General features: G+C 35.3%; 1 long non-coding RNA gene across 1 annotated transcript in view; it reads left to right on the top strand.

Moving 5' to 3' along the window:
• The window catches only part of LOC110349415 (uncharacterized), a 168,031-nt gene that overhangs the window by 113,292 nt on the left and 41,790 nt on the right, over positions 1 to 12,949 (top strand). The window contains exon 3 of the long non-coding RNA XR_002395354.2: positions 1,819 to 1,913. This is a non-coding gene — a long non-coding RNA (uncharacterized LOC110349415). The remainder of the gene's footprint in view (positions 1 to 1,818; positions 1,914 to 12,949) is intronic.

Raw genomic sequence — 12,949 nt, 5'->3', positions numbered from 1 at the left:
AGAGAAAAGATAAAGGATAGATGTAGGATTATTTTCAAATATTTAAAGGGAAGTGGGCAGCGATAAGCCTATCCACTTATTTATGATCCCAAAGGGTAGTGCTAGAATTGGTGAGTGAAGTTAAAGGGTAATAGATTTTTGATTTATTTAAAGAAGCCTCTTGAAAAATCAAATCTAAACCCTAACAGAATGGACTAACTTGGGAAACAGTGTTTCTAACTGGAAACATGAAGATATGTTTTTGTGTAGGAAATGACTGAATGTTTGGCTTGATTGATTCTCTGCTATCCTTCTACCCCCCCCACCCCCCCACCCCCCCACCCCCCCACCCCCCGCCCCCACCCCCCGCCATCTCATGCTTTTCTTATAAATCTAAAACAGCCGTGATTACTAAAACATGACACTTTGGTCAACTTTGTCACATAATAAGAGACATTTTCTTTGAGCATTTTCTTCCTATTTCACAATATCTATTATACCTTTTGCTCCTCATTTCTACCTTCAGTTTCTCACACCAGAGAAATGATTTGGTATTTACACATGTGTGTCCTATTTATTTCACTTATGAGTATGGCCTCAATGTGCATCCATTTAGCTATAAATGTCTCAAGTTTATCTTTCTTTATGGCTGAGTAGTACTCAATTTTATTTTTTTTAATTTTTTATTTTTTTGGTACTCAATTTTATATGATAAAACACATCTTCTTTATCCATTCACCAGTTGATGGGCTTTTGGGCTGTTTCCAAGGTTTAGCTATTACAAACTGTACCTCTATAAACATGGGTGGGCATATGTCACTGTGGTATGATTATTTTAATTCTTTTGGGAAGATACCCAGTATGGGAATAGCAGGGTTGACTGGGACTCTAATACTAGTGTTCAAAGGGAAAGCGGAACTAGAGGGGGTGAGGAGGGGAAAGGAAAGAAGGGAAAGAAAAAAATTGAAAGTAAGAAGGAAAAAATGGAAACAAAGCTGGCATATTTAGGGGGGCCTGGAGGGGTTAAATGGAGAGAAGGAGAATGGGAAAAAATAAGAATCAAGATATATCATGTACAGGTACAAATTCTCAGTGATGAATGTGATCATAAGGTATACTTAAATGTACCAATAAACTGAATAAAAATTAAATAAGAGTAATTTTCTTAATGTTTACAGTTTCTCCTATGAAAATGACTTTGAACTTGATCTTAGCCAAAAGGCCAAGAAGTGATGCAAAAATAACTTTGAAGTGTCAATCTCCTTCATTTTCATCAAGATATTGGAAGAAGTTAAGATGAACTTCATTTAAATTTTATTTTATTTAACATTTATTGCTTTGGAGGACAAGTATACTTTTGGAGTATAAATTTTTAGTTCAAATAAATCAACAAAGATGCTATTTTAAAGAAGCTTTGTTAATATAAATAGAGGGTTTTTTTTCCTTTTGCCCACTTAAATAATTTTGGAATGTTGAGGATAGTATTTTTTTCCCCAGAAGTAGATTATTTGTGGTACGTGTGTGTTTTCTCTAATCTCACCCTAAGTCAAGCCTTTTTGTGGATAAGGAATGTTACATTTCAAATATCAGTGTTTTCTGTTTTCTTTCCCTGTGAATGTTCTACTCTTAAATCTAGGGTCTGGGAAAAAGAGAAAGAGTGCCTCTGTCCTATAGAAGGGGATACTTTCCCAAACTAGTTTTCCAGAAACGAATTACAGTTCTCCAGTGAACTGGATGATGCTTTCACATTTTACATTCTCAAGGAGACTTGGAAAATTTGAGTCTGTGTTATGTGTACCTAAAAGGTAATATCTAGAATAAAATTATATCTCCTTACAGCCAGTGATGGAGTGTGTGATATGTGAAGACGGAAAGTTCCTTTGAAAGAGACGTAATAACACCAAGCTAATATAATTCATGAAGTGGAGGTGGAGGTGAGTGTTTATTAGTTAATATATTATTACGTTAGACAAAATGGGAATCATGACAGAAGAAATAATTGCAGGTAGGTATGGCACACTGGAGAGTTGGCATTGGATGGAAGAAGTTCGTTCTTCAGGTGTGAGTACATGTATGGGCTGGTAAAGCCCCAGGAAAGGGGACATGAAGCTCACCGTCATTGGTCCATGAAAGGGGAATATATTCAGGGAAGTGCAGAAGTGTTGTAATCATGAGAAATAATGTTGGCCAAAAGATTAAGTTGAAAGAGAGACCACATATGAGGGGACTTAAAATTGGGAAGTAGAATTAGGCCTTCATGTATTTGGCACTAGGTGTGCAGTGTACTTCTTGAGTAGGGAAATCAGACATTGATCAATCTGTTAAGATTTGTCTCCAATCTTGTGCATTACACAACGCATTGCAAAAATTTCCAAGGTGCCAAACAAAAGGACAATTCGAAACATTAGCTTATAACTACCCTAATAACTGGATAACAGTGTCCTGAGGATTATTCAATATGCCATGCCTTGGATTCAACAAAATTAAAAGCAGTCTAATTGAGTAGTGAGAAGAATGAGAGGGTAAAAGTTTAACACACCTTTTAAAGGAAAAATAGAAGTTGAATAGAAGAAGGCGTGCCCTAGCGAATTGGAATCTGGAGAGAGTCTTGAAGTCTTCAAAATGACTCTTGCTGGGGAATGGTACCAGGGGCCGAATCCAGGGCCATATGGGTGCTCTGTAGGCTTTCTATCCCTATGTTACATCCCATGTCCCTTAAGAGTTACTCTTGGACCCTCTGAACCTATTCTGTTTTTGGCCCTTCTGATGATGTCCCCTAGTTTTGGGAGACATCCTAAGGACCTGTTCCAATATTCAGCGCCAGCACCAGATCAGTTTCATTGAACTATTCCCTGTTATGCCATCTTTTCTGTTTGCTTCCATAGTAGCCATATGTCAAACAGTTAAAGATGTTTATTTCGATCAATGAATAACAGGGAGAGAAAAATTATAAATTTATTTCCCACATCTACTCTCAGTTACTAAACCATTTAGATTTTTTTTTTTAAGTTGGGGAACATAATTTTTTTTATTACAAATGAAGTGTGGGGAAAAATTAAGCATGGCTGTTTTGAACCACTTAGATTCTTATTCTATAAGGTCTTTCACTCTTTCTACTCCAAAACTAATATTCTAGTTCACACCCTCCTTAATTCTTCCCGATCTCCAATGAGATCTTCATTTCTCTCCTTGCTTTGCAGTTTCCTCTTCCAATCTCATCTGTATATTACTTCGAGCTTAACATTTATAAAGCATAATTACCATTGTAATCCCTGCTCAGAAACTGCCACTTGTCCCCGCTTGCAGCAGTCTTCTGGCTGAGGTGCACATGCTCCAGGAGGCTCACAGAGATAATCCCAGAGGTTCTTAGGCACAGGTAGTTTTCAAGGTATCAGTTTCCTGATTGTAGATGTTTTTTCAACTTGCTCTGCCTACTGTGAAGATGGCCTACAAACCTATTCAACGGCTTTTTTTTTTTACAGCGGTCTTCTCCTACCTGACAAAAGAAATACCTATTTCACTCACTCTATGTCTTGTACATTGGCCTAAGTTACAAAATTTCTGGTGTTCAAAAATGGACAGCTTAAAATACTGATGAAAATTAGAATATAATAACATTGTCTAGTTTATAAGATAGCATCTTAATCCTTTCTTTGGTTTAAATTAAGGTGGGTCCCTCACTCCAGAAAGAATGGCTGCTATCAGGAAATCAACCAATAACAAATGATAGCTGGGGTGTGGGGAGAAAGGAACCCTTCTCATTGTTGGTGGGAGTGCAGACTGGTGCAACCACTGTGGAAATCAGTATGGAGATACCTTAAAGAACTAGGACCAGAAGTCCCATTTGACCCAGCTATTTCCCTGCTGGGTATCTTCCCCAAATAATTAAAAGAATCATACCACAGTGATATATGTCCACCCATGTTTATAGCAGCACAGTTCCTAACAGCTAAAGCTTGGAAACAGCCCAAGTGCCCATCGACTGGAAACTGGATAAAGAAGATGTGTTTTTAAAAATAAAATGGAGTACTACTCAGCCATAAAAAATGAAAAACTAGAGACATTTATAGCTAAATGGATGCATATTGAGGCCATACTCTTAAGTGAAATAAGTAGGACACACATGTAAATACTGAATAGTTTCTCTAGTGTGAGAAACTGAAAGTGTAAATAAGGATTAAAATGATTAAAATGAGTAATTGATAATTTGAAATAGGAAGAAAAGGTCCAAAGGGGTAGGAGAAGTAGGAGGGGAAGGGGAAAGGAAAGAAGGGAAAGGAAAAATCATGAGAAAAGAAAAAAAATGGAAATGAAGTCTATGTAAATAGGGAAGGGTGGAGGAGGTGAAGGGCACACAGGTAATAGGAAAAAAATAAGAACCAAGATACATCATGTACAGGTACAAGCACCCAATGATAAATGTAAACATATTGTATACTTAAAATGCACCAATAAAAAAAATTTAAGCAAAAAAAAAAAGGTGGGTCTAATCTTGTTGTCAAATAATAGCTAAAAATATGTTTTGATGATAGATCTTTGTGATTTTTGGATACTTAAGTCAGGAATTCAAAGAATTAAATGATATCACTATAATAGAACTTCTTTCATTCTCATGTACTTATTTACATGACGTCTCTGTCACCATCTAAGAAAATGCATGATGGACATTAGCTAAAGATAGCCACCATTATTTCCTTCCATCCTTGCATCTACCTGCCACTCCATCTACCCAAGGGCAGTCTGTTTCCTCTCCCCTTGACCTTTGCTGACCTTGTCTCTTGCTATTACCAATAGAATGGATGGAGCCAAAGTGGACCTGCTCTGGCCCAGGCCTGTGTCTTGGCAGTCTGCTGCAGCACTGAATGTCTGAGCCATTCGGTAAGGAAGTCCAGCTGTTTTATCATGCTTCACCTCTGTGTCAGAATATTTGTGGTATCAAGGTGAATGAATTATATTCTTTTTTTTTTTTTTTCTTTTTTTGGTACTGGGGAACGAACTCGGGCCCTTGTGCTTGCGCAGCAGGCGACAAAACCACTGAGCTAAATCCCTGGCCCTGAATTATGTTCTTTGACCTTAACTGGTTCTCACTCTTTATTTGAAATTCCCATATTCAATTCAGAACAAAATATCAGTGATCTTTACTATCTCAAATTGTTTCATACACTGATATTGAGGTCTGGCTTTCTTAATTCCTTAACCAAAATAATTTTCTTCTAATTTTATGAATGCAAACTGCTTACTAGAGAGCTTAACTACATTCTTTCCACCTATTCCACATTTACTGCTAACAAAGATTCCATAATCTGGAATAAATGGATTTTCATCAGATAATGTGCCAGCTGGTGTCTTCCATTGATGATGTATTGCTGTGTGTCAAGCTCTTTACTATTCACCAAAGCATTGACATATGGCTAGTGATGGGGGAAAACTAAGTTAAGATGATACTTTTATGCAGGGAAAGTAACATTTTATAATGGTATGAAATACCTTTGTATAGCTTTATTTTGTAGTCTATTTATTTAGCTAGTTTTGGTGCTAGGGATTGCATGTGTTGCGCACGCATTCTCCCACTGAGCTGCACCTCCAGCCCTACAAGTTACTTTTTTATAACCTGATGCATTTGAATGAAATTGGGTTAGTGTTTAAAAAACAGACAAAAAGATAGCAAATGAAAGTAAAGTGGATGCTCTGTAATTGGACTGCTTGGGACATTAAAAAGCCTGTATATGTATGCTGCACTTGCTTATCTAAAGGAACACTGAGTTGTTTTGGAGAAAAGTGAGGTTGCAATGAGCAGCAAAATGGGCAAGAGACAGTGACTACACTGTGAGCTCCCTCCCCAAGGACAGGCGGTATATTTTCCTGTTGTCGCTGTCATCATTGCCATTTATAAAATCTGCTATTACACATTTTTCTTTATTTGTTTCCAATTCTTATGATAACCCTGGAAGGCTGGTGTGATTAGTTTCATCTTACGGATGATGAAACTGAGGCTCAGTTATGTAAAGCAATTTGCTCACAGTGACATTTTAGGTGGTGGAGGTGTGATTCAAGCCAAGATTTCTTTTTATGGCCTTACTTTTCAAATACTTTACAAAATTATGAAATATAGAATGCTGGGCACTCTTCAACCATTTATTAAGTGTTAAAAAAACAACTTTGTTACACAAAACTTTGCAGTTTCTGAGGGATTTTGGCTGGGAGTGTGTCTGTAGAGAAATGGTCACAATAAGAGATTTCTGGTAATAAGTTTGCAGGCTGAGTTTAGGACCCTGATTGGAAGAATTCTTGTTTTCCTTAGTGAAGTTTTCCTGATCACAGGTAAATGGAAAAGACATGATAATTTCAGGGAAGCAATTGAGAAAAAAACAGGCATGTCCTTTGTTGAAAGGATGATGGTTTGGCTTAATTCATTCTCATAGATGGAAATAGAAATAAGGGCCTCATAACAATACATAATGCACATGTTATGGTACATAAACTGGAGACTTCCTGAGGTACAGTGGCTCTTGTCAAATTCCTTTTGAATTTGTTCTTTCCTGTTTTTAGATACTTGTTGTGACTGGGACTGTCTTTTTATGTGACTTTGCCTCCCTGACAAGCCAGTAATTGGTAATTATTCAAGGTTAGACAACCAATTTAAGCTGGTCTAATTGTAGACAAGGTTGTAATTTCTTATCCCAAAGAGGTCAGTTTCTCCCAACTTTTTACTTTTAAAAATTTCAAGCAGACAGAAACATCAAAAGAATGATACAATGAATAAAATCTGTTGAATAAGTCATATTCAACAATCGTTAACATTGTTTTGTGTTATTCACGCTGTATCTGTCTTCCTCTGTAGATGTTTATTCATTCAAAAGCAAAGTGCCGACACTATGACACCTTTCCCTAACTCCTTTGGCACATAAGTCTTAGAGACATAGATGGGACTGTTATCATTCCCAGATGTTCCCCAAATGTTCTTTTTAGGTACTCACCTACTCCATAGAATCATGTCTTTCAGTTGGATCTCTTGCAATCTTTAAAAAAATCTTTTATGACGTTGACTTTTTCTAACACCCATACGAGGTGTCCCACAATCTGGGTTTTTCTGATTGGTCTTTATAATTAGCTCCAGATTAGACATTTTGTCAAGAAAATTATGTTGGGAATGTCACAGAATCAGAAAACTTTAGTGAGTGGAAGGGATGCTCTGTTACTCTGAGGCTATCCTAATCATGGAACCCTACTTGTAGTCAAAATGGCTAGTCTTGAAATAGATACAAGACCGAAAATGGGCAAATAATAATCATTTCTTGAACTCTATTATACTGATTTGAGGAAAGAAAACTCTTTCAGGCTGGTTGGTAAGCTATTTGTGTAAAGTTGGAAAAAATTGAAATTTTGACAGAAAACAAGGAAAAAAATAAGTGAATCCTGAAGCCATTAATCCTGTTGTTTCAGATCTTCCTAAAATTAGGTTTATCTTTACTCTTTTAAAAATTTATCATTTATTATATTACAAGCAATTTTCTAAGTGATTTGCATATATTAAATTATTTAGTCCTCCAAATAGTATCATGAGATAGTTTTTATAGAGACCAAACAAAGGAAAGCTTAGCTTACTCAAAAACTAAGAATCCATAGCATATGATCTTGACCACAGTGGTGAGATCAACCTACTGTATACTATCATTCTTTAACTGGTTAGCTTGGTTTCTGTCTGCAATCCTAGGGTCCACATTAACACACATATGACTTTCAGTTCTGTATGTATTAAGGAATCAGATCAACTGTGGAAATTTCAAGTTAATGGATAAAGTCGCTTTCCCAGGCTTCATTCTATTTTACCTTTAAGATACAGGCCTTCAGTAGTCTTATGGGTATGCTCTTCATTAGGAGTTTTCCAACAATTTGATTGCAGGGCTCTACAGGATGTGACCATAATGGGCACATGAATAATGAAAGAATTTTGGCACAGACAGGATTGAAGCTTTGATAATTACTGTTTAGTCAAACCAATTAAAACATTGAGAACAACAATTAAGAGGAAATAATCTTCCACACATTAAGCCTCTTTCATCATATTATCCCACTAAGAGCAAATTGTTTTAAGGAAGCTCTTGTCTTAATGTGGTGGAAGACTATGTAGTCAATATTTAAACACAAAACAGAAGTTAGTATGAAGGAAGTAGTCTTCTTGCTGACAAGGACAGATGACATGGTATTGTGTAATTTTAATATGTAGCATGATTGGTTGTAAATTGCTTCCATACTTGTTGATGTGATTTGCACACAAGAGATGTTGAATCAAAACTTCCATTGGTATCAGAATACATACCAGTGAATAAAATCCAAAAGCTGATGTAGATATGGTTTAACACTGAGCTACACTGATGTCAATTCATCTGTTCAAAAAGAATCAATTCAATTCTTAAGATTTCAGGTATAATATTTATGATGTTTATGTTTTAAAAGATGAAACAAAATAACGATATTATGCAGAGGTTAAAAATTACTATGATCTTATTTATATTAACTATCAGTTGTCCCCATATATTGAGGGCCATTGTGTATCAGTCACTATTCTAAGTATTTTTCATAAATGATTTGAAGTCAGAGTTGGAGTAAGATTAAAGAAGAGTGATAATTATCATGTTTGTGTTGATAGCCTAGGTTTCTTACTCTTTGCAAAGGAGCCCTTGTCATTTCTTTTCTAAAGAAGGAAGCCAGATGTGGTGGCACATGTGTGTAGTCCCAGCACTCTGGGACAGGATGATTACAAGTTTGAGCCAAGCCTTGGCAATGTAGCAACTTAGGGAGACCCTGTCTTAAAGTAAAAGATAATAAAAGGGCTGGGGATGTTGCTTAGTATGAAGGGCCTGGGTCAATCCCAGTACACACACACACACACACACACACACACACACACACACACGCACACATGCACAAAGAAAAGACAAAGTTGTGGCACCAAGTTGTTACTTAAGATCAGTTAATTATTGGTGGATATGAGGCAAAACTCTAGCGCTTCCCATTGCAAAGAGCAAGATCTCCCCACTGCAACATGCTAGTGTTCAGGAAAGAATGAATAAAAGAAAGTAATCATCAGCATGTAGGTCAGGATTGGAGGTAAGCCCTTGTTCTACAATATTTATGTAATAAATATGGTAAAAAGGGTTAAACAACATGATTGCCCAGTTATTTAGATTCAGTGTAACTCATGTCCTTTATAGATGGATGGAAGCAGACATTTGTTAATTCTGATGATGATACATGAAGCTTAACTATATTTCAAAAATATATAGGGTAGACTTTCATACATTTGTAACATTGTATTATTGCAAAATCTCAGAACTTAGAATATTTTTGTACACATATTTTCTAGCATCTCTCATTTCCAGAGGCAGAGAGGAATAAAGTTTTATGGTGTCAGGTTATATTTTCAATTTTAGTGACTCCCTGATTGTGGGCTGAGATATTTTAGTCAGACTTCATTTCTTTTAGGGCTTGTTTCACCAGGACTAAACTGATTTTCAAGAATAGATTGAGTTATATTTATACTCATGTCATATATATGTATTTTTCTTATCTGCTTTTCCCTTGGTGGAAACAATTTGTCCTTCTTTAATTCCATGAGAAATGTATATTTATTAAACTCTTACACTCTTCCCACTAAGTATACATGCATACATGGATTTCTTCTTAAATTATTCCCTCAAATATTGCCATCAGAACATTTTAAACTGACATAACAAGATCTGGTAGGTGACAGTGGTCTTGGGCCAGGTCTAGAGCATAGTTCAGCCATTGTTACAAGTTCATGCTCCTATCATTACATTCTTGTTTCTAATTCCTGTAACCAGTCATGAATGATAGATGAAAATATGAGCTATTTCTTTGTGTTGGCAAAAATAACAATTTAAGAAGACATAGTTTCCTTAGTTATTTTTAAAGTATACTGTTTATAGTGCTTGATAGGGTTAGATGAAAAAAATCCAAACTTTTTTTAGTAAAAGAAAAGGTCCTTGAAATATTTAGTTACAGAATCTTAGAAAAATATTTTCTTCTGTTTGTATGGGAATAGATTATTCTAATGGGATCTGAAAGTAAATGAGACATAAAACTCAAATATGAGTTAAACATTCTGTATGATATTATGTGTACATTTTTAAAATATGTTTACAAATGCTATGCATTATCTCTCCAGAAAGTTGTATTTTGTATATGTACATGAACAGGATATTTTGCCTATAATTTAAGTTGTTTGTGTACCTTCTAATGCTCATTCAAGGATCTACACATCTATGCCCCATTTATAATTTATGTGATTGCTTTAAATTTATATTGTCCCCTTAAAGTCTTAGGTAGAGCTTTTGGAAAGTGATTGGATCATGGGAACACTATGCTCATCAGCGGATTCACCCATTGATGAATTCATATCTAAATGTGTTATTAGGTGTGGGAACCTGGTAGAAAGAGGTGGGTCACTAAATGTATGACCTAAAAGGGATATTGTTATCCCCACTCCCTTCACTCTCTTCTTCCTGACTACCATGGGTTGAGCAGCTTTCTTAGGCCATATACTTTGGACATCCCATTTCTGCCTTAAACCTAGCCAACCATGGACTAAACCCTTTAAAGCTGTGAACAAAATAAACCTCTCCTCCTTAAGTTGTGAGTGTCAGATATTTTATCCTAGTGATGAAAAAGTAGCTAATACCTTGTGTTATTATGGGGAAATAAATTTTTAAGTAACTGGGGCTTATTTGTATCAGGCACCTTTTTGGTGTTTTGTCTCAACCTTGTGTGGAGAGTCTCTTTTCTGTCTCTTCTCCACCTCACCTTTCTGTTCTCTGATTCATTGTTATTAATTTTTCTCATTATAATAACTTCTATTGAAAAATATCTTATTAACAGCAATAGATCAAGACAAGATTTCTTAATTCCTGAACTCCCTTGATATCCCAAGCCTGTCTGGTTTTGCTCAGGTTTTCTGTGAGAGCTCTGTTTACCTCCTCAGACTCTCTATTCCCCACCCCAATGTCTTTTCCTGGCCAATAGAATTGGAGTTCTGTCTGTATTACAACTCTTACCTCCATTAAAGAGAAAAGCTATTGCTCTATCATTGAGTGGAATAAATTGGAATTTATCATTGCCTACAAGTCATTAGATAAAGGATTACATTATATCTCCATTTCCTTAGGGAGCAAAATGAGTAGGTTTTTTGGTTTGTTTTTGATAATAAAATAGCATATATATATGAAACTCAGCAATAACAACGAAACTTTCACACATTAGTTTAAGATTTTATTTGAAGTTCAATAAAACTTACAAAAATTTATTCATAAATTCATGCTATAACAAAGTAACACATAAAATAATAATTGCTCCCTTTGTAAAGATCCACTGCTGAACTTAAGAAGGCCTCAGACCTCTTAATTCCCATAAAGGCTCAAATTATTAAAACACCTAAAAATCAGTCACTTGCAAAATCATGATCAGTTAAAGGAAAATAATATTACATGCAGCCACTGACTCTGAGCATTCTTTGTTTTTGCAAGGCAGTATATAAAAACTTGGAAATATGAGAGCTGGCACAGTCACGAGCCTCAGAGTATGCTGTGCATGGTGGATTATTGGCAAACAGAAATTGAAGACCAATCCTAGGCATTCAAATTAATAGCACAGGGCAACTTTGCAGACATACAACTGGAGGTCCTAGTGGCATATTTCAGTTTAAACTCTACTTAATTCGGGTACTCCCACAACAGTCTCTAGTCTTGCTTCTGTTGGAAAGAATTATTGAAGAAACTTTCAGTTCAAGTTAAAATGATTATGACAGGCCTGTCTTATAACTACATGGTGAATGTCTAGACTTAGTTCTAATTGGTCTTATTTTAATGCATTTATTGTTTAATTGCTTGTGGGAATGATTTATTCTTTCACAGAACTGAGATTAATGGCAACTGGAGGATTTATTGGCATTATTATCAGAGAAATGACCCAGTCTCAAAATAGAATCAAGGAGACAGATTCTAGGCACAGAGTACTGTCAGACTAATATAACTACAGGAAAGCAGAATTTTAGAAGTGTTACTACTTCAGTGATTTTGTAATGTGTCCATTAATGCCATTTTTGTTTCTCAATTTTTAATGCATGGAGTTTGTGAATGTAGAATGGAACTGGCTTTTGTAGGATGTGTAGGACCAATTTAAAAAGTGGATAAAAATCTATCATTTAAAACGATGATGAAACTGTAAATTAAAAAAAAATATCCTCTGTATAGTAATATTTTTGGTGAAAATTTGGAAACCTGTATAAAGGGGAAACATATTTTGAGTGTTCACTTTTTTGTTTAACTGCTGAGAGCCTTTTGTGTATTTGCAATTTACCTAATATGTGAACAAACCATGTGTGTTGTTGTCATTTACATATCTTCATCTATTGGAAGATGAAAAAGGACATCTTCTTTTTCTATTCTATGTGTTCTATGTTAGATCAGATTTTCATTTTAATGGATAGAAATTTAGACATTTGGAGGGTAGGCATTGGGGAATAATGTATTTTTTTTTGGTATTTATAATTTATTGCAACAGTATAGATAAACATGGTGAGAAATCTCATATTGCCTAGAGAATGAAGTAAGTTCAATAATACAGGAGAATGTATTTAAGTGGGGAAATACAATATATAAAATATAGAAACATATATGATAATCATGTAAAAAAATAGAATGAAAACTCAAAATTTCAGTGAACAAGAACCTAGAGATTTTCAGAATATATAGTAATCTGTGCTGTCTTGCCTTTTTCTTTATTAGAAAAGTTGATGAAATAAGTATTTGTCATGTGAATAGTTCTGTGGTGAACACTGGGTAGGCACCACTTTTCTCACTTAAAACTTTTGGTCATGTTCCTACTGTACATTTTAAAGATTTATTTTTGAATGGTTTCTTGACTCAGGTACTGTCACAGTTTCTTTTTTTAT

The sequence above is a fragment of the Heterocephalus glaber genome, unplaced genomic scaffold (assembly GCF_053883595.1).
Source record: "Heterocephalus glaber isolate CG9 unplaced genomic scaffold, H.glaber_assembly_v1.0 deba00001444, whole genome shotgun sequence".
NCBI lineage: Eukaryota > Metazoa > Chordata > Mammalia > Rodentia > Bathyergidae > Heterocephalus > Heterocephalus glaber.
The sequence above is the reverse complement of the archived record's forward strand: the minus strand, read 5'-3'. Positions and strand labels throughout refer to the sequence as shown.